We start from the raw sequence: 19,116 nt of genomic DNA on the forward strand, positions 1-19,116 counted from the left end.
CTCCCGGGCATTCGTTTTCTGTTCAGTTATCAATTCAACTCAGATCAGTAACAAATTTTTTTTTAAAGAACACCAGCATCATTTTGTAGGCATTTGCATGTGTGGTGCGCACACCTACTAATGAAGTGGCTGTCTGCATCAATTTTATTTTTATTCTTTTGCCATGCTGCATAGCATGGCTAAACTCCATTGCCAAAGCCAATAGGTCACAAAGGCGAGACCTATTGGCTTTGCCAGTGCTTGTTTAGAATTCAGTTTATCTACGAACGAGAAGTACCAAGAGGGCTTTGTCCAATGAGCCTTTGTCTCTGGTGTGTATTAGGCTGCTTTGTAAAACATTATTGTTCGAGAAACCCATTGGAAGAAATTTGTTTGAAAAACAGTTTATTAGAAATACTTTCAATGAAAATGCAATTCAAGTTAAAAGAAGTGTTACAAAAATGTATTACACATTAATAGCAAAATAGTCTACGTTTTAGGCATTGAACAATTTAATTTTGTTATGAAAGTAAATTATAACGTTCAATTCAATTCTCATTGCCTATCCTATATTGAATTTAAGGCACAGTTTGAAAATTGAACATCCCAAATAAATACAAAACGTAGGGCAATGACCACAATTCATACTAGTGATGGGGTATAGTTATTTGTCTTTGAAAACGAATGGTAGTTATTAAAATCAAACATTCAGGTAAACACTTGCACTGCTGCTGGATGTTGAGGATATAACTGATATCTCTCAGACGACATTTTGGAATTATATGAGTTATGAGGACATTTAAGGATCTTGATGCAGATATACACCATCTACTTTAATTTTATTTCTCTTTTCAAATATGACTTTTTTAGCATTTCTATTTTTCAGTCAAATGTATTTTTTGTTAAGCTAAAAGCAACCTGAACCAAATTGTTTCAGTCGAATAAATGTCTACCTTTATATGTTATGCTGAATGGCCTAGATTTCTCTGGTGCACTGATCTTCACTCCTGGCAGGACCAAACTCAGGCACTCCAGTGCACATCTTTCAACCAGGAAGAAGTGGCAGGTGGGCAGCGAGGCTATCAAGGGCAAGGGCACGCAGCACATCCTCTAAGGCAACAGCTAGTTTTTGAGCAACTCTGAGGAGCAATACGATGGACTTGTAGACAACCTGGAATCCAAGTGAAACAATTGTCTAAGTCAAATATGTTAATAAGATAGCAACACATTAGCTACTAGCATACATACTGGGGCAACCAGTGAGAAAACATACACAACGTTTATGAAGCACCCACGTACTAAGCACAAGACAAGTTGAGGCACAGAAGGTGTCTTTTCAACTTTCATAAGGACCGACCTAATCTTCTTAAAAATTATAATGTTTGCTGTCTGATCCCACTGTTATTACTGATCTGGAGCCTATTGTTGGTAAGAGCTATCCCAGAGAAACTTCCAATGCCATTCACTGCCAAATGCTTGTCTGTTCACATAATGATCTTTCTGTCGACTGAATTTTGATTTACTTCAATTTAATTACTCAACATGTTTATATTGCTTTTGTTTTACCAGCTTTCATGTTTTCTATCTGCTACAGAGGTAGCTTTAGCTATTTACCATTTTCACATGTTCTCAAAAATAATAAATAAAAAAATTAATATATATTACAGACATGGGATTTGAGTTTACCACATCAGCCATTGGTCACCGAGAATGTCATCCGTATGGTAGCTCAGCCCATAGAACAGCATACCTACAATGGGGCAATGAGTAAGCACTCTTCAGCCATTTGTGTTAAGGATGTCAAGCATTGTGAGAGGAGGCATTTTGGCTCATTATTCTGTATTGCGCTGCAGCCAAAAGAGTCCAGGTTCAAGTGATATTTTTTGTTAGTTCTTACCCCAGCAGCTATCCTGCTACATGTAGTTTAATGCTAAACGGGAATACTGGAATCTCACTGCCATTGTTACCAAACCACTAATTTCTTATGCTTGGCAACCTTGCTGCTATCTTCGAACGTTGTTCTGTATTCTTTCCAATTTTATTCCCATTCCAAGATGTTGAAGTGTCTATCAGAGGCTGCCTCGTGAAAGCAAGATGGACTTCTGTTTTGTTTGATGCCACAGCCTTCAGCAGAACAGCCCAGGCAGGCATATACAATTTCATGCTTTAATCTGATGCTAAGACTCTGGTCCTCATAATGTGTAGAACTGATTATGACAACTTTCTCTTAACTGGATTACCTAAAACTTGCCTTGCCCACCTGAGAGTGTGCTACACTGCATGGTGTGGTTTGTCTCTGTAACGTGGGGCCAGAGGTACATAGCATTTTTGATGTCGCAAATATCCCGATTCTCATAACCAGGCCGTTTGCAACTGCAAAAATGTTTTTTCAAATGTACAAAATGCAAACGTCGATTTGATAACTTCTTACCAAATAACAATATACATTTGCGATTCGGTATTTGGAAGGGGCATATTTAGGGTGTCTCTTCCAAATACCAAATCAGTGTGGAATGTATTATTGTTTTTCAACCAAATTCTGCTCCTAAAATAGTAATACTTTACCACCAGTTTAAAAGTGGTGGTAACTTTTTTACAATTGGGAAGGGGTCTCCTCTGTGTCTTTCTCCTTGGAGAAAGTTAAAAAAAATATTTTTTAAGAGCATGTAATGGTCCAAGGGATCATCCCCTGCTCTTGAAAAATGAAACTTAAATGTTTAATTTTCTTTTTTAAATGCATCCCACCTTCCTTTAAGGGAAATGGGCTGCATGTTTTCTAAACAAGATTGCTTTATTAACAAGCATTGGCAAAGCAAATAGGTTTTGCCTATTCAAGAAGTATTGGCTTTGGCAATGTGTTTCAGCCATGTTATACACTAGCGTGGCTGCTGTTCAGCATGGCTAAATGTTAGTGGCATATAGCAGAGTGGCATGGAATATCATAAAGTGGAATGGCAAAGAGTGGAGTGTTGTAGAGTGGAGTGACAGATTGTTGTGTATTGCGGTAGCATAGTGTGGAGCTGTGGAGAGTGACATACACTGGAGTAGCATAAAGCAGAGTGGACTGGTATTTAGTGCATTGGCGTAGTATGTTGCAGAGTATAGTGTCATAGAGTATAGTGGCATTGCGTGCGGTGGCATTGAGTTGAGCGGCATACAATGCATTATTTTAGGATGCAGTGGCATAGATTAGAGTGTGCATAGTAGAGTGGAGTAGCGCAGAGTGGAGAGGTACAGAGTAGAGTGGTGCAGAGTGGAGTGGCGCATGGTAATGTGGCACAGAGTAGAGTGCAGTGGCATAAAGTGGTGTGGAGTGGAGTGGCACAGAGTTGATTAATGTGGAGGGCAGTGGCACAGAGTCAAGAGGTATAGTGTGAATGGTATACAGTGCAGAGTAGAGTCAAATGGCATAGACTGCAGTGGCATAGAGTGGCACAGAGTAGAGTAGCTTAGAGTGGTGCAGAGTAAAGTATAGTGCCATAGAGTGCAGTGGCATAGAGTGAAGTAGTGTAGAGTGGAATAGCATAGAGTGGAGTGGAGTGATGTCGAGTTCAGTGGTGGAAGGTTCAGTGTTGCAGAACAGAGTCTCAGAGTGCAGTGGTGTACAGTGGAATAGAGAACCTTAGAGAGCAATGGCACAGAGTACAGTGATGCAGAGTAGAGTGCATTGGTATAGACTGCAGTGCAGTGACAAAGAGAGTAGTTGTGTACAGTGCATGGGCATAGAGTGTGTAACAGTAGAGTGGTGTAGAGTGCAGTGCCTTAGAGTAGAGTGGTGCAGAGTTTAGTAGAGTGGCATAGAGTACATTGTTTTGGAGTAGAGTGAAGTGGCATACAGTGGAGTGGTGCAGGGTAGAGTGCAATTGCATAGGGTAGCATAGAGTGTAATGGCATAGAGAAAAGTGGTGTAGAGTGCAGTGGTATAGAATGCAGTGGTGGTGAGTAGATTATAGTGGCAAACAGTGGATTGGCGTAGAGTGCATGGGCATAGAGTTGAGTGTTACAGAGTAAGTGCATTGACATAGAGTGTATTGGCATAGAGTGCAATAGCATAGAGTGCAGTATTCCAGAGTGGTGTAGAGTGTAGAGTGCAGAGTAAATTGATTTGGCTTAAACTGGAGTAGTGTAGAGTGCAGTGGCGAAGAGTGCAATGGTGTAGAGTGTCGAAAAGCGCATTGGCATAGAGTAGAGTGGTACATGGTAGAGTATAGAGGTATAGCGTGAAGTGGCATAGAGTGCAGTGGCATAGATTGGAGTGGTGCACAGTGCAGTGGAGTTGAGTGGTGTAAAGTGGAGTGGTGCAAACTAGAGTGCAGTAGTGTGGAGTGGCGCAGAGTAGAGTGGAAAAACATAGAGGGGAGTTTTCATGGTGTGGTAGCACACTGCCATTACTCTTTTTCAATTGAAATTACCCTTTCATTTGCACAACCAGAGAGTTATCCTAATAAAACTATACAGTGCATAGATGAAAATATGTGGAAAGTGCATCATCTAGTGTAATGAGTTGTTTTGATCATGGTAAAGTATTTGTTTCTAAAACACTTCAGAAACAACAAAGTATGTGCTTCATTTGTGTTTCTAATTCTGATAAATTCTGAAATACGTGCACAGTTCCACTTAAGTGTTGTCATGTGCTAGAAAAAACGCCTACCCCCGTTATCCATCAGTATTTTCACATAAATCCTCCCACTTTGAAGTCAGAGAAAGAAAAGTAAACAAGCACACTCGGAAGACAGCTAGAGTAGATCTCGTTTGACCTTGGTTTGACCTCGGTCTTTGAATGCACAGTAAATGTGACAGGATGTGGCAGGATGTGACAAATGTGACAGGATGAGAACAAGATTTACATGCCGGTTTACAGAAAGGGAGCACTCGGAATGATACTGTAAATAAGGTTTGGGCAAGGGAAGGTACAAACTCAAGATGGATAGCCTAAAACAAATAAAGCCAGCAAATGAAAAGCAAGAAAGTGTGAGGTTCAAATCACAAAGGAAATGGCAAACAATGGTCAGAATGTATTCCTAGGTCAGCTTTCTGAATGTCCCGAAGATGTATTTCGCTGTAGGCTATGACCTAAAAAAACAATCACAGACATAGTGGTCTTCTGACCCCCAGCAGGGCACCATCACTGTGATTGCAGTGATTCCTAATAGGTCTCAAATTATGATCTACCTCATTAATAATCAGGAGGTTGGTCGATTTGCGACCTATTAGGAATCGCTGTTTAGGAATACAAAAAATCATACATTTAGGAATACTGATTTCCTAAGTGCAATTCAGAGGATCATAATTAGAAAGCCATATGTCCCTGTGAGGTTTGATTATGTCACAACAGTGCTAGACCTCTTCAGTGATAACCCAGGCTTATTGACAAGAAGGTGTGTATCACCCAGAAGGCCGTACACACCATCATACCTTGCAGTCAACTGAAAAGGTCTGGTGAGCCCAGAACTTTAGGCACCCTGGAAACACTGCTTTTAGAACCTTTTAGTTTGAAAAGGAATGCAAAATGGTAAAATCATTTGCTTGGAGTGTGAATAGAAATTCTCTCTCTCTCCGGGACAATTCTTTTGCATTATTATCTCTCTGGACATCTTCAAAGAAGAGTTGGATCTTCTCCTGTTTCAAAGTTGCTACTGTGAGCTCATAATGAATGTGCGATCCCTTCCAACTTTTTGCTTTTTTGCTTACATGTTTTAGTTTTCACTTTGTCCTTGGTTTCACTGATTTAGCTTTTAATGTATTATTGTCTTCTATTTTATTGTGAAGCATTCTAAGCCCTTCAGGCCTTGTTCTCAGTCTATCAAACCACACCAATATTGCATCAGCCCAAATGAGATTGGACCATTACATGTGGACTGACCTCTTTTTTTTAGCATGGGTCTTTTTGTAGATGAGTGGGTCTTTACTAAAGTTCATGAAATTCCCTAAAATTCTATAATATTATGCTTTCAGAGCGAAATTTGGGTTGCCAATGACTTGCATTACTATTATTTAAGTGAGTGTGCTCTACATATAAAAGCCTCGTAAGATACTGACAGGAGACTAATTAGAGCAGAACATATTTCCTGTGCGAACCAATGTCCAATTGGTATCTCACAAGACTTGTTCATGATTGGGGTATGCATGCTTATAAAAAATTAAATTAAATTGTGTTACGTGATATTTTGAAAAATGTCATGTGATGCAAAATTTTGAAATTTTGCGAATTGTAACAGTGTAATTAACAATTTTGCCAGACCTACATTCTGTACAGCATGCAGCTTTGCAGGGAGCTATACTGCATAACTTTAGTGGACATTCAGGTTTTAGTGTAACCTGCTTTATCAGATATAGAGTACGAATGTGGACCCCTGCACAAGAGTCTCAGCCTCCTTCTGCACTCATTGTCCTGCATCAGCAATGCCTCCTTCTGGCCAAATTCTGCTCCAGTAATTGGTGTACTTGTGCATGAGTGATGTTCATGTGGCTGACTACAAAGTGAGCAGTGTGCCTGTGGGAGTTAATGGCGAGCACAGTGTTTTATTGGAGATTATTAAGAGTCGTGTTTTGTAAGTGCAGGTTAAGTCTTTCTGACTGACCACAGAGTGAAAGTGGTACCTGCTTGAGTTCAAAGTGAGGGATTTGCCTGTGGGAGTGTGGAGTGAGAGTTCTGCCTCTCTGAGTGTAGAAGTCTCAGTGCTGGATGTGGTATGTAACTATACAAGGGTGGATTAAGACGTGTGCCTTCGTGAATGGGGAGAGATGTGCTTGTATGAATGCCAGAAGAGGCCACACCTACTGGCTTTGCCACTGCATTATTTTGGATTCCATATATTCTATTGAAAATGCTGTACAGGCATTCCCCAGTGGCGTAACGACCTTGAGGGGACCCCCTTCAAAATAAACTGAGGGGTCCCCCTCCTCCCCAGCCCACCACCTACCACATTTTCTGAGGGCACACCTTGGAGCCTGGGGCCCCCTGGCACCTCAAGGGCTGTGGGGGCTTTTGTTCTACCAATGGCATTCCCTACTTATCTTTTTAGATCCTTGCTTAAGAAATAGTTTAAATAAATGCAGAAATACATTTTAATTGTAATTATAAACCTAGTTAACTAGAGGTGTTGGCTCTGCTTGTGAGTCAGCTTATGTCGTGTTTTGGAGGGATGCAACTGAACAATAAGGAGTTGCACTGCATTACTGACATGCTGCTACTTTTTACTGGGACTGACTGCAAACAGCTAAACCATAGACAGTGAGCACATAGTGGTTAGCATGCTTGTATGCAAACTTAGAGAGAGCACGTGTCATGTATTTCTGACATATAATACTTAGGGCCTCATTTACAAGAAAGTGGCGCAGCGCTGCTCCAAAATTGGCAGCGATGAGATGTGTCACTTGATGCCTAGTGCTAATGCAGAAACCCTTGCACCAAAGTGTTGCAGGAAATGATTGTTTTTGTGCAGGAGGGTGTCCCTTCTGGGACAGCATCAAAATGCAATGGATGTTGTAGTGGAACACCCACAGCAACACCCATTGCACGCTCCTGTGCTGCAAAAACCTGTGTTGAGGGTCACATATTTACAATGTGGCGATAATCTGTGCAAAGTGGCCTAACGCTGCCTTGTAAATATGGAAAATGGCAGCGCGCCACTGAAGTATCGCTGAAAGTGATGCTGCGGTGGGCTTGGGACTTCTAAATAAGCCCCTTAGATTTTCCTTTTGCTGCTGGTCATCCTGCCTCCTAATGGTATCAGCAGAGGTGCCACCACAGCAGGAGGGTGCAAACAAACAAAAAGGCACTGACCAGCCTACCATACAATAACAGCATGGCAGACTGGTCTTCACTTATTTGTTTTCCAAAAATAAACCTCGTAAGCAGCAGTTCTGTCAAAAGGCTGTCCTGTGGTAAGGGTGTTTTCAGTAGTGGAGCTAGTGATGGCCTAAATGAAGAGTTGGAACTTAGAGTTGGGTGGACAAGCCGTGTTCCATTTTTAACAAATGTACCCCTACACCCCAATCCTATTTGAAGCCCTCATGTCCTCATTATGAGTGGCCAGGAGTGGTACACATGAGGGGTTAGCACTCCCAGTGTTTCTAATCTCCTGGGTGACTTTGGGCCTGGAATGAACTGGGCCTGCAAACTCGAGGCCAGATAATTCCAGGCACGGATTCACCAGACCCAGGATTTAAAGCAGGGTTGCAAGGGCCGAGGGCAGCTGCTACACCCGAGCTCCGCCCACTCTCTAGCTTAGCACAGGGAAGAAACAAATGTACCTCTGATGCCTATTCTGCTTTCCTCCGAATCCCCGCCCCATGCCACCTGCTGCACGGACCTCCTGAAACCAATTTATCACCTGTATGCAGGTAGTAAATGTGTGTGGATTTGACTCGATCATTTTTTTCCTCACAAGGAGGAAAAACATTGTGATTTGGACCTAAAATTCACAGGTCCGGATGTCATTCCCGATTCTGAAGAAAATCTCCTGCATTTAGGGGCCGGATAACCTACCACAATCAGCCCTTTGGTATTCCTGCACCTATATCAGTGGAACTCATAACAAGGCCACGACCTTCATAATCTCTCTATCACATTTTACCTAGGTATGTGCAATCTTGTCATTGAGTTTCGAGGAAACATTCAACATTATAAATGATTACATCAAAACCTGTTGAAGGCTAAATATGTTGGTGGATTTCGGCCACGCGGTTGCGGTTATCATGCTATGCCTCTCCTATTGAAATCCAGTTGTTATGGTTGCCTATCTCTTTTATTTACTTTGGCTGCTTGATATTGCGTGGACCTAACTCCAAGGAGCAGCAGAACACTTTACAATATGTTTTATTGCAACCAACTCTTTTCCATTGAGAAGTGGTGTGCATAGAACAGGAAGGTGCATGTGATGTATGGGTCGAACCAGAATGCAGAAACCAGTGTATTAGGGACAGTGGAGTTCGGAACCTGTATTTGAAAAAATATGAAACACCTAGAATTGTACAGATCCAGGTTTCTGATTCACTCAGCTGATGGCAGGAGAAGATGTTAACTGTTGCTGGACTTCTGCCTAAATTGTGCTTAAGGCTGAGTTTGCATTCAGATCAGATTCCTAGATTATATGTCAAGATGTTTACATTCATACTGGGGTCTGTTTGTTTAAAAGCTACATGTGCTTACTTTCTTTCAAAGGAACATTCTGTGACCAGCCATAAGCTGCTGAACATTTGCAATATCATCACAAAGTATTGAGGCTGGAGTTGCACAATAGTTGTGTATGAGGCAGGTAATGTAAAATATTAGACTTGATCTCAATTCAATAAAATCATGTAATCACCATAAAACCAGCAGCTTTGTAATCAGGATGATCGGTAACATAAGCTTCTTATTGCAATCCCTGCCTTGGATGTTGGCAGCAATGGTTTTGAACAGTGCAACTTATAAACAACAACAAAGGACGTTCAGCTTTAAAAAATCGAAAAAGCATATAATGTGCATCTGAAAAAAACTTTATATTAAATTTCAGCTGACTCACTGTGTACAGAAATTATTAAGACTTGACAAAGAGATTTAACCTAGAAAGATGAGATGTTGGGTGGTAATTCTTGGGTAGAGGAATGCTGAAATATGCAACCTGACTGAAGAATAATGGCATTCAAAATTTGAAGAGGATTGATCTTTGAAACACAGCTCATTGTCTGAGGTGCACTTTATGAGTTTATTTTGCAGTTTTATATAGGGGCGAGCTCAAACATATTGGAGCACTTTACATGAGCACCAGTTATGTTACATAAGGAAACATATTTCTTTTGGTAGGCACGAGGACATTAAGTGATTTTTTCAGAATCACAGGATGTTGAGCTGATTCCAAGACTTGAACATGGTTCCCCAGCTAGAAAGTCAGCAGGTTTGGCCATTATGCGTAAGTGATCGATTGAATGTAAACAAAATGCTTGGATACCTATCAATTATGTATTCATTTAGATTACTACTGCTTTAAATATAAATAAGTGGAACATATAAAGAGATAGTATATGATTGCTGAAAATTCTGATCTCTGAAAACCCAATTATAACTTAATATAGAAGAATCACAGCATACCATTAGTTGGTTTCATTGTGACTCTCATTTGCAATCATTTGATTGCTTAGCTCCATAAGCTTCCCTTCCTTTCTTGTGTTAGTTTCTCTCTGGAGCACAGACCAAGTATATGTGTTCTTCCTTGTCTTTGTTCTTCTTTGCCTTTTTGCAACAAACTATGGGGCTTATTTATAGGACTGAGCAGCGTTTGCAGAGTTCTGCTACGTGGAACTCCGCGAAGTGCTGAAAAAACTCTGCAATGCTACGCGGAATTCCACGAGTAGTGGAGTCCAGGTAAGTTGCGCTGTTCACACTGATTTTCAGTGTGGGAGTTTCTCCTGTGTTGTAAAAATCAGTGCACGCTGCAACACGCGGAGCGCCAGAGGGCACTAAATTATTTTTGCCACTCAAATAGATTTTCTACTCATGCTGCAGCTTTCTCATCGTGAGCAGTCGTGGCCTACTGTGACCACTCACGTTCAGAAAACTCACTTGCTTCACCATCAATGCATCAGATTTCTTGCACTGTCCTGCACCCCCCTAACGATGCCATGGTACTGCTGTATTTACTATACAGAACTCCATGGCGCACAGCATCCACAGATGCATCAGAAATTCTGATGCATCAGTGGTGCTAAAATGACACATTGCTGGAGTAGCATCAAAAACAAGCATGTGCAATGCAACAGTCTCGCATTTGCTTGAGTTAGAGCTATTAGCATAGTAAACTCCTAACCAGACTTTTCTTGTCACATAAATTGAAAATGAAAAGTAAAACAGTTTCACATAAGCGAGCCAATTCACAGCACCACGACCGCCATGAGCATCAGCGTGAAGAGACACACAAAAGGAAAAAGAAGTTCGCTCGCAGTCAAACGTATCGGCAAAAGTGCAATTAGCCATGTAACAGGGGTGATGGCCAAGGCGGTAACAAAATCACCCCTAAGGAGGGACAAATGTAGGCCATTTACCAATATCATCAAATGATTTTTGAAGGGCAAGCCTGCGAACGAGTGGTAGTGATGGGTGTGATGTGGGTGTTCGTTAAAAGCCCAGATACATACCAACGCGTCAGAAAAGCAGCGCTTGCGCACTGCTATGCTCAACGTAAAAATGACACTACTTCAGCAATGTCAGGAGTCCCCCATTCAAAAAAGCCCTGCGTTAGTTTAACGCCTGCTCTGAGCAGGCATTAAAAAAGTGGAGCTGTGAAGGCGCAGAGCAATCTACAAGATTACACTGCGCCTGTTCTGCATGGCTTCTAACAAGGGAACGCTTACCTTGCATGAATTATACCTCACTCAGGTATATTGTGGCACAAGGCCTTACAAACTAGGGCAATGGTCCCATTGCACCAGTTTGTAAATGTAGTGCACTTTGGGGGACTTCTTTGCGTCACCGCTGTGTCAAACAATATACAACAGTGGTGCAAGGGGCTTGCAAATAAGCCTCTATATTTTTTATTTTAGTAGCATTTCAGTGCTACTCCTGGGTGTGCAATGCCCCTTCCAGCTTTTAACATAGGCACATGGCTTCTTATTTATGTTGCTTTCACTGTATCTGCTGTCTCTATCAAACCTTTAGTTACTGACACTCACAACTGTACTACAGTATGCAACTCTTTTCTACACTACTCCATTTTACTCCAATCCATGCTACTCTATGCCACTACACTCTACTAAACACCACTCCACTCTGCACCACTTCACTCTATTCTACATCCCTCTACTCAACTTCACTGTTTTCTATGCCACTGCATTCTATGACACTCTATGCCACCCTACTCTACACCACTCCATGCAACTCCACGTCACTCCACTCTACAGCACTCTATGACACTTCACTTCAAACAATAAAAGTCTATGGCACTCTATGCCTCTCCAGTCTCCTCTATGCCACTCTACTCCATCCTACTCCATTGTACTCTATGCCACTCCATTCTATGCCACTCCATTTCACTCAATGCCATTTCACACAACTCTACTCCACTCTGCGCCATTCTACAACACTCTACTGTATGCCACCCCAGTATACACCACTCTATTCCATAACATTCTACCCATTCCAGCCACTCTATGCCACTCCCCTCTGTGTTATTCTACTCCACACCATTCTATGCCTCCACTCTATACCACTCCATTCTTTGCTACTTCACTCCATTCTATGCCACTTCACCCTACGCCACTCCATCCCACTCTATGCCACTTTATGCAACTGTACTCTATGCCACTGTACCCTACGTCACTCTAAACCACTCTACTCTATGTCAATCCATGCCACTCCACACCACTCCACTGTACACCACTCCACTCCACTCCACGCCACTCCACTCTATACAACTCTACTCTATGCCATTATACTATAAACCACTCTACTCTATGCTACACAAATCTACACCACTCTACTCAATGCTTGTAGGAAAGTAGCCTCTTTCTAGCATGGTTACCCCTACTTTTGGCCTGTTTGTGAGTGTGTGTCAGTGTGTTTTAACTATGTCACTGGGATCCTGCTAGCCAGGTCCCCAGTGCTCATAGATAAAAACCTATATGTCAGTGTGTTTTGCCTGTCTCACTGGGATCCTGCTATCCAGGACCCCAGTGCTCATAGTTTATGGCCTAATGTGTCTGCCTGTGTAGTGCCTAACTGTGTCACTGAGGCTCTGCTAACCAGAACCTCAGTGCTTATGCTCTCTCTGCTTTTAAATTTGTCACTGTAGGCCAGTGACTACATTTACTAATTTTAATTGGCATACTGGACTCCCCTTATAAGTCCCTAGTATGTGGTACCTAGGTACCCAGGGCATTGGGGTTCCAGGAGATCCATATGGGCTGCAGCATTTATTTTGCCAGCCATAGGGAGTTCATACAAACCCTTACACAGGACTGCCATTGCAGCCTGCGTGAAATAACACACACTTTATTTCACAGCCATTTTCACTGCACTTAAATAACTTATAAGTCGCCTACATGTCTAACCTTCACTTGCTGAAGGTTAGGTGCAAAGTTACTAAGTGTGAGGGCACCCTTGCACTATCAAAGGTGCCCCCACATAGTTCAGGACCATTTCCCAGGACTTTGTGAGTGCAGGGACGCCATTATACGCGTGCACTACATATAAGTCAATACCTATATGTAGCTTCACAATGGTAACTCCGAATATGGCCATGTAACATGTCTAAGATCATGGAATTGTCCCCCCATTCCAAATCTGGTATTGGGGAGCCAATTCCATACATCCTAGGGGCTCCACCATGGACCCCCAGTACTGCCAAACCAGCTCTCTGAGGCTTGCACTGCAGCTACAGCTGCTGCCACCTCACAGAGAGGGTTCTGCCCTCCTGGCGTCTGGGCAGCCCAGTCACAGGAAGGTAGAACAAAGCATTTCCTCTGAGAGCAGGGTGTTACACCCTCTCCCTTTGGAAACAGATGTTACAGGCGGGGAGGGGTAGCCTCCCCCAGCCTCTAGGAATGCTTTGAAGGGCATAGATGGTGCCCTCCTTGCATAAACCAGTCTACATCGGTTCAGGGACCCTTTCTCCCCTGCCCTGGCGGGAAACTGTACAAAGGAAAGGGGAGTGACTACTCCCCTGTCCATCACCACGCCTGGGTTGGTGCCCTGAGCTCCTCCAGTATGTCCCAGACTTCAGCCATCTTGCTTTGCAAGGTGTGGGGACACTTTGGAGGGCTCTGAGTGGCCAGTGCCATCAGGTGATGTCAGAGACCCCTCCTGATAGGTCCATACCTGATAAGGTAGCCAATCCCCCTCTCAGGGCTCTTTAGGGTCTCTCCTGTGGGCTCTCTTCAGATTCTGCTTGCAAGTTTCCTTCAGGAATCCTCTGCAACAACTTCAGACTCTTCTGACCTCGGATCAACTGCAGCCTGCTCCAAGAAACGCTGTAACTGCAACAAAGTGTCTACTAGAGACACTTTTCTTCAGCAACCTCAGCTCCAAGTTAGCAACTGCAACAGTTTCAATGGTGTGCATGCTCTGAGGACTCCCTGTCTTCATCCTACACCAGAAGGACCGAAGAAATCTCCTGTGGAGTGATGAAGTCACTCCCCTGCTCCAAGCAGGCACCATCCAAGATGATGACTGGTACCCTGGGACTCCTCTCACAGCAACGAGCATGCTCCTAAGGACACAGAGGGTGGACACCATCGACATAGACTGTCCTGAGGTCCTGCTGATGCAATTTGGAGGATGTAAGACCTTGCCTTCCCCGAGAGTGACGGTACCCCTGTGTGCTGTGTCTTCTTCGCCTCCTGAGGCCTCTGTGCACTCTTTGCAAAATTCCTCCATGCACAGCCTGGCCTAGGTCCCCAGCACTCCATCCTGCTATGCTAAACTTGCTGAGTTGTTCTCCGGCGGTGTGAAACCTTCTTTTGTTGTGCTGCATCAATTGCATTTTGCACCTCCTTTGAACCTGGATCCTGCGACTCCTGGGGTGCTGGGTGGTATCCTGGGGGCTCTCTAAAGTGCTGAGAGCCCCCTCTTCCTCCTCACATAGAGTTGAGGCCCCCAGGTCCCTCCTGGGGGCCATCTAGTGCCATTTTGATGCAAAACATACTTTTGTCGTAGCCAAGGCTTGTTGGCCCCTTCCAACATGAAATCTCATCTGGAACAATCTTCACACCATGGGACATCTTTTGCATCATGCAAAAACCCACTGGCATCTTCCTAGGGTGCATTTCTGCAGTCTTCAACTAACTGTGGACTCTTCTTTTCCACCCTCTTCTGGGTTGGCAGGGGCTTCTGTCCTTCATGGAACTTCTTTCGACTTCTGGACTTGGTCCCCTTCCTTTGCAGGTGTTCACATCCAATAATCCAGCAGTTGTTCTTTGCAGACGTGGTTGGCTGCTGCAAAATCCCAAAAATGAGGTTTAGTGTGTCCTAAGGAAACTTTCAGTACTTTACTCCTGCTTTTCTGGGCTCTGGGGTGGGGTAATGTACTTACCTTTACTGTATTCTTTCTCTCCCAGCGATTCTGCACACACTACACTTGTCTAGGGGGGAATTTGTGATTCGCATTCCACTTTTTTAGTATATGGTTTGTGTTGCCCCTAGACCTATTTTCTCCCATTGCATTCGATGGGATTTCCTACTGTTTGCATTGTTCTATGATTATTTACTTGTCTAATTTTGGTGTCTAGTGTATATATTGTGTATAATAATTACCTCCAGAAGGAGTATTGTCTCTAAGATATTTTTAGTACTGTGTCACCCAAATAAATACCTTTATTTTTGGTAACACTGAGTATTGTCTTTACTTGTGTATAAGTACTGTGTAACTATAAGTGGTATTGCATGAGCTTTGCATGTCTCCTAGTTCAGCCTAAGCTGCTCTGCTATAGCTACCTGTATCAGCCTAAGCTGCTAGAACACTCCTACATTTCACTAATAAGGGATACCTGGACCTGGTATAAGGTGTAATTACCCAAGGTACCCACTACAAACCAGGCCAGCCTCCTACAATGCTTCTCTATTCTATGCCACTAAATTCTAACTTAAGTCACTATTCTCGATGCCACTCTGCTCAGCTCTATGCCACTCCACTACACACCACTCCACACCACTTTAGGCCACTCATTTCTATGTCCATTGACTCTATGCCACTCCTCTCCAATTAAGTACTGCATAAAGCGGTAAGATGCATCATAACTATCCAATTTATATAACACTTTGTAAAAATAATTGGCCTTGAAGAATGCCGAACTCTTAAGTCAGATTTAAAAAGGGCAAATCTGGGTGGAGAGCTGGTTCAGCTGGCTAGTGTTGTACCTTTAAGCATTAAAACATAATCACTTTATGACTACATAGAAAATTACAAGGAGAGAGACGAGAAGCCCACGTTGCAAATAGACTATTCATTTGATTTATGTGTACTGCACTTTTTAAAATAAAGAAATGTACAATTTAAGAGGCAGTGAACCTCACCCAGCTGTTTCGCAACACCAAGGGAAAACTGATATCAAAAAATATATATTATTCAAGATAGACAAGAGTTTTCTTCTATTTACTTGGACACTGGGGAGGCAAGTCCACACTGTGCAAGATGTCTGTAACCAGCAAGGTGAGGGAAGTTGCGGTCCCATATCACTTACTCCCTGGGGGGGCAACTAAACAAATGTATAGATTTAAATGTTTCCAGTGCACAGCCGTTAAAGGGTCTAAGAGCCATTCCTGGCATCACATATAGGGGGTGATTCTGACCCCGGCGGTTCACTACCGCCGGGGCCAGGGTCGGCGGGAGCACCGCCAACAGGCTGGCGGTGCCCCGCAGGGCATTCTGACCGCTGCGGTTTGGCCGCGGTCAGAAAGGGAAAACCGGCGGTCTCCCGCCGGTTTTCCGCTGCCCTGGGAATCCCCCATGGCGGCGCGGGGATTCTGACAACCCATGCCGCCATCCTGTTCCTGGCGGTTCTCCCGCCAGGAACAGGATGGCGGTATGGGTTGTCGTGGGGCCCCTGGGGGCCCCTGCAGTGCCCATGCCAATGGCATGGGCACTGCAGGGGCCCCCGTAAGAGGGCCCCACATTGTATTTCAGTGTCTGCATTGCAGACACTGAAATATGCGACGGGTGCCACTGCACCCGTCGCACCTTCCCACTCCGCCGGCTCAATTCTGAGCCGGCGTCCTCGTGGGAAGGCCCTTTTGCACTGGGCTGGCGGGCGGCCGCCCGCCAGCCCAGTGCAAAAGCCAGAATCACCGCAGCGGTCTTATGACCGCGGAGCGGTGTTCTGGAGGGGGGAACTCTGGCGGGCGGCCTCCGCCGCCCGTCAGGGTCAGAATGACCCCCATAATCTCCAACTATCTATAATTACAGAACAATATATTCAAAGAAAGCACACGATTGGAAATCAGCTTCTCTTTCTTAACAACAACCTAGAAATCGCAAACCTGTAGTGGTAGAGATATTCGACGTATTTCAAACACAGTCAATAAAAAAAGTTGCTTGATTTTTGCAATTAATCAAATCTACTCCCATAAACGTGTTAGTACCAGAAAATCTGGACTAGTAAAAAGCATAAAACCTTGGGAATAGCCACACCTGCCTCCAGGGGCTCTGTGGTCTGCATAACTCTGACTCATGTTATCAGGTTATAAAACACCCAGTGAAACACATAACCCCATCAACTGTTAAGAAAATAAACCCCCCGAGTGACACCAGCAAGATGTGCACTTGAGAAGTCACGTTAAGGGGTGGCAATAATTGAGTTTTGATTCTAATCACAGTAATGGGCACTTGATGCTGTATATTATTTCAGAGGCAGAAACCCTCAAGACGTCCCATATAAGGTACGGTACATGTGTGATGGCTACCTCTGGACACATGCTAATTGGATTAGACAGGGCAAAGATCACTGTGCGGTCGCAGACAGATCCCAAAGCTGCTGTCCTTTGCTGGTTCTAATAACTAAATTCCCAAAGCTTTTTGTTGAGAACAACAGATTGCACGGTGACACATCAGGCACATTTGCAGTGGAATAGAATTGGAGCAAAAATACATTTTGCATCATTTGGCTCCTTGCGTGAGAGAGAATGAAGAAACCATGAATTATCTTTTTTTATTTTTTTGAAGGACTAAGGGCCAGATGTAGCAAACGTTTTGCGACTCGCAAACGGCAAAATTTGCCGTTTGCGAGTCGCAAAACGCGTATCCCAATGCAGAAATGCATTTTGCGAGTCGTTACCGACTCGCAAAATGCATTTCAGACTCGCAAATAGGAAGGGGTGTTCCCTTCCTATTTGCGAGTCGCATTGGGATGCAATACCATTTGCGACCACATATGCGGTCGCAAATGGCATCGCAGTTACCATCCACTGCAAGTGGATGGTAACCCAATCGCAAATTGGAAGGGGTCCCCATGGGACCCCTTCCAGTTTGTGACTGGAGCCCAAAATATTTTTTCAGGCAGGGAGTGGTCCAAGGGAACACTCCCTGCCCTGAAAAAACCCGAAACTAAAGGTTTCGTTTTTTTTTTTAAGTGCAGCTCGTTTTCCCTTAGGGAAAACGGGCTACACTTCAAAAAAAAAAAACTGCTTTATTTAAAAGCAGGTCGCTAACATGGAGGTTTGCTGACGTCAGCAGGCCTCCATGTTAGCGAGTGCCTATACTCGCAATGGGGCCGCAATTTGCGACCCACCTCATGAATATTCATGAGGTGGGTCATTGCGACCCCATTGCGAGTTGCAGTCGGTGTCTGAGACACCGTACTGCATAGCAATTTGCGACTTGCAAATTGCGAGTCGCAGGGACTCGCAATTTGCAAGTCGCAAATTGCTTTTTTCCTACATCTGGCCCTAAATCCCTTATGGCTTTTGCAGTGGTGAAAAATGGAGTCATGTGATTTTGACTTCGGTTCCTAACTGCACAATAACGACTGAAACAAGCTTATTTTTTAGCTAATATTGGGCCTCCTGTAGAATGCAATAATTGGAATTTCGCCAAATATCTTCTGAAATCAAGTTCATCCTCGCCGCTTATTCCACCACCCCATTAAGAGGGTGGCATGATGCAGATCACTAAATGGCAGCCACCTCTGCCACCACAATTAAATCCGGCATGTTCTAATGTCGCAGCTGTGCAGCTACCACCAATTATTGTAGACAAACTTCCCAATTCAGGGCGACCACTATGGTGCTATTTATAGGGGTGTCAACGATGTGAAAGACACAGTCCAATGCTGCATGGTGGTCCTTCGGAAAATGTGCATTCAAAACACATAGGGGGTCATTTTGACCTTGGCGGACGGCGGAGGCCGTCCGCCAAGGTACCGCCGCTGAATGACCGCACCGCGGTCAAAAGACCGCGGCGGCCATTCAGACATTTCCTCTGGGCCGGCGGGCGCTCTCCAAAAGAGCGCCCGCCGGCCCAGAGGAAATGCCCCTGCAACGAGGACGCCGGCTCAGAATTGAGCCGGCGTAGTTGCAGGGGTGCGACGGGTGCAGTTGCACCCGTCGCGTATTTCAGTGTCTGCTTAGCAGACACTGAAATACTTTGCGGGCCCTCTTACGGGGGCCCCTGCAGTGCCCATGCCATGGGCATGGGCACTGCAGGGGCCCCCAGGGGCCCCGCGGCACCC

At 44.1% G+C, this 19,116-nt stretch overlaps 1 long non-coding RNA gene across 1 annotated transcript in view; it reads right to left on the reverse strand.

The window, feature by feature from the left end:
- Nucleotides 1-507: 507 nt before the first annotated feature.
- The window catches only part of LOC138268244 (uncharacterized), a 449,076-nt gene continuing 430,467 nt past the window's right edge, over nt 508-19,116 (reverse strand). The window contains exon 4 of the long non-coding RNA XR_011199963.1: nt 508-1,150. This is a non-coding gene — a long non-coding RNA (uncharacterized lncRNA). The remainder of the gene's footprint in view (nt 1,151-19,116) is intronic.

Source organism: Pleurodeles waltl, chromosome 12 (genome assembly GCF_031143425.1).
Source record: "Pleurodeles waltl isolate 20211129_DDA chromosome 12, aPleWal1.hap1.20221129, whole genome shotgun sequence".
Taxonomy (NCBI): Eukaryota; Metazoa; Chordata; class Amphibia; order Caudata; family Salamandridae; genus Pleurodeles; species Pleurodeles waltl.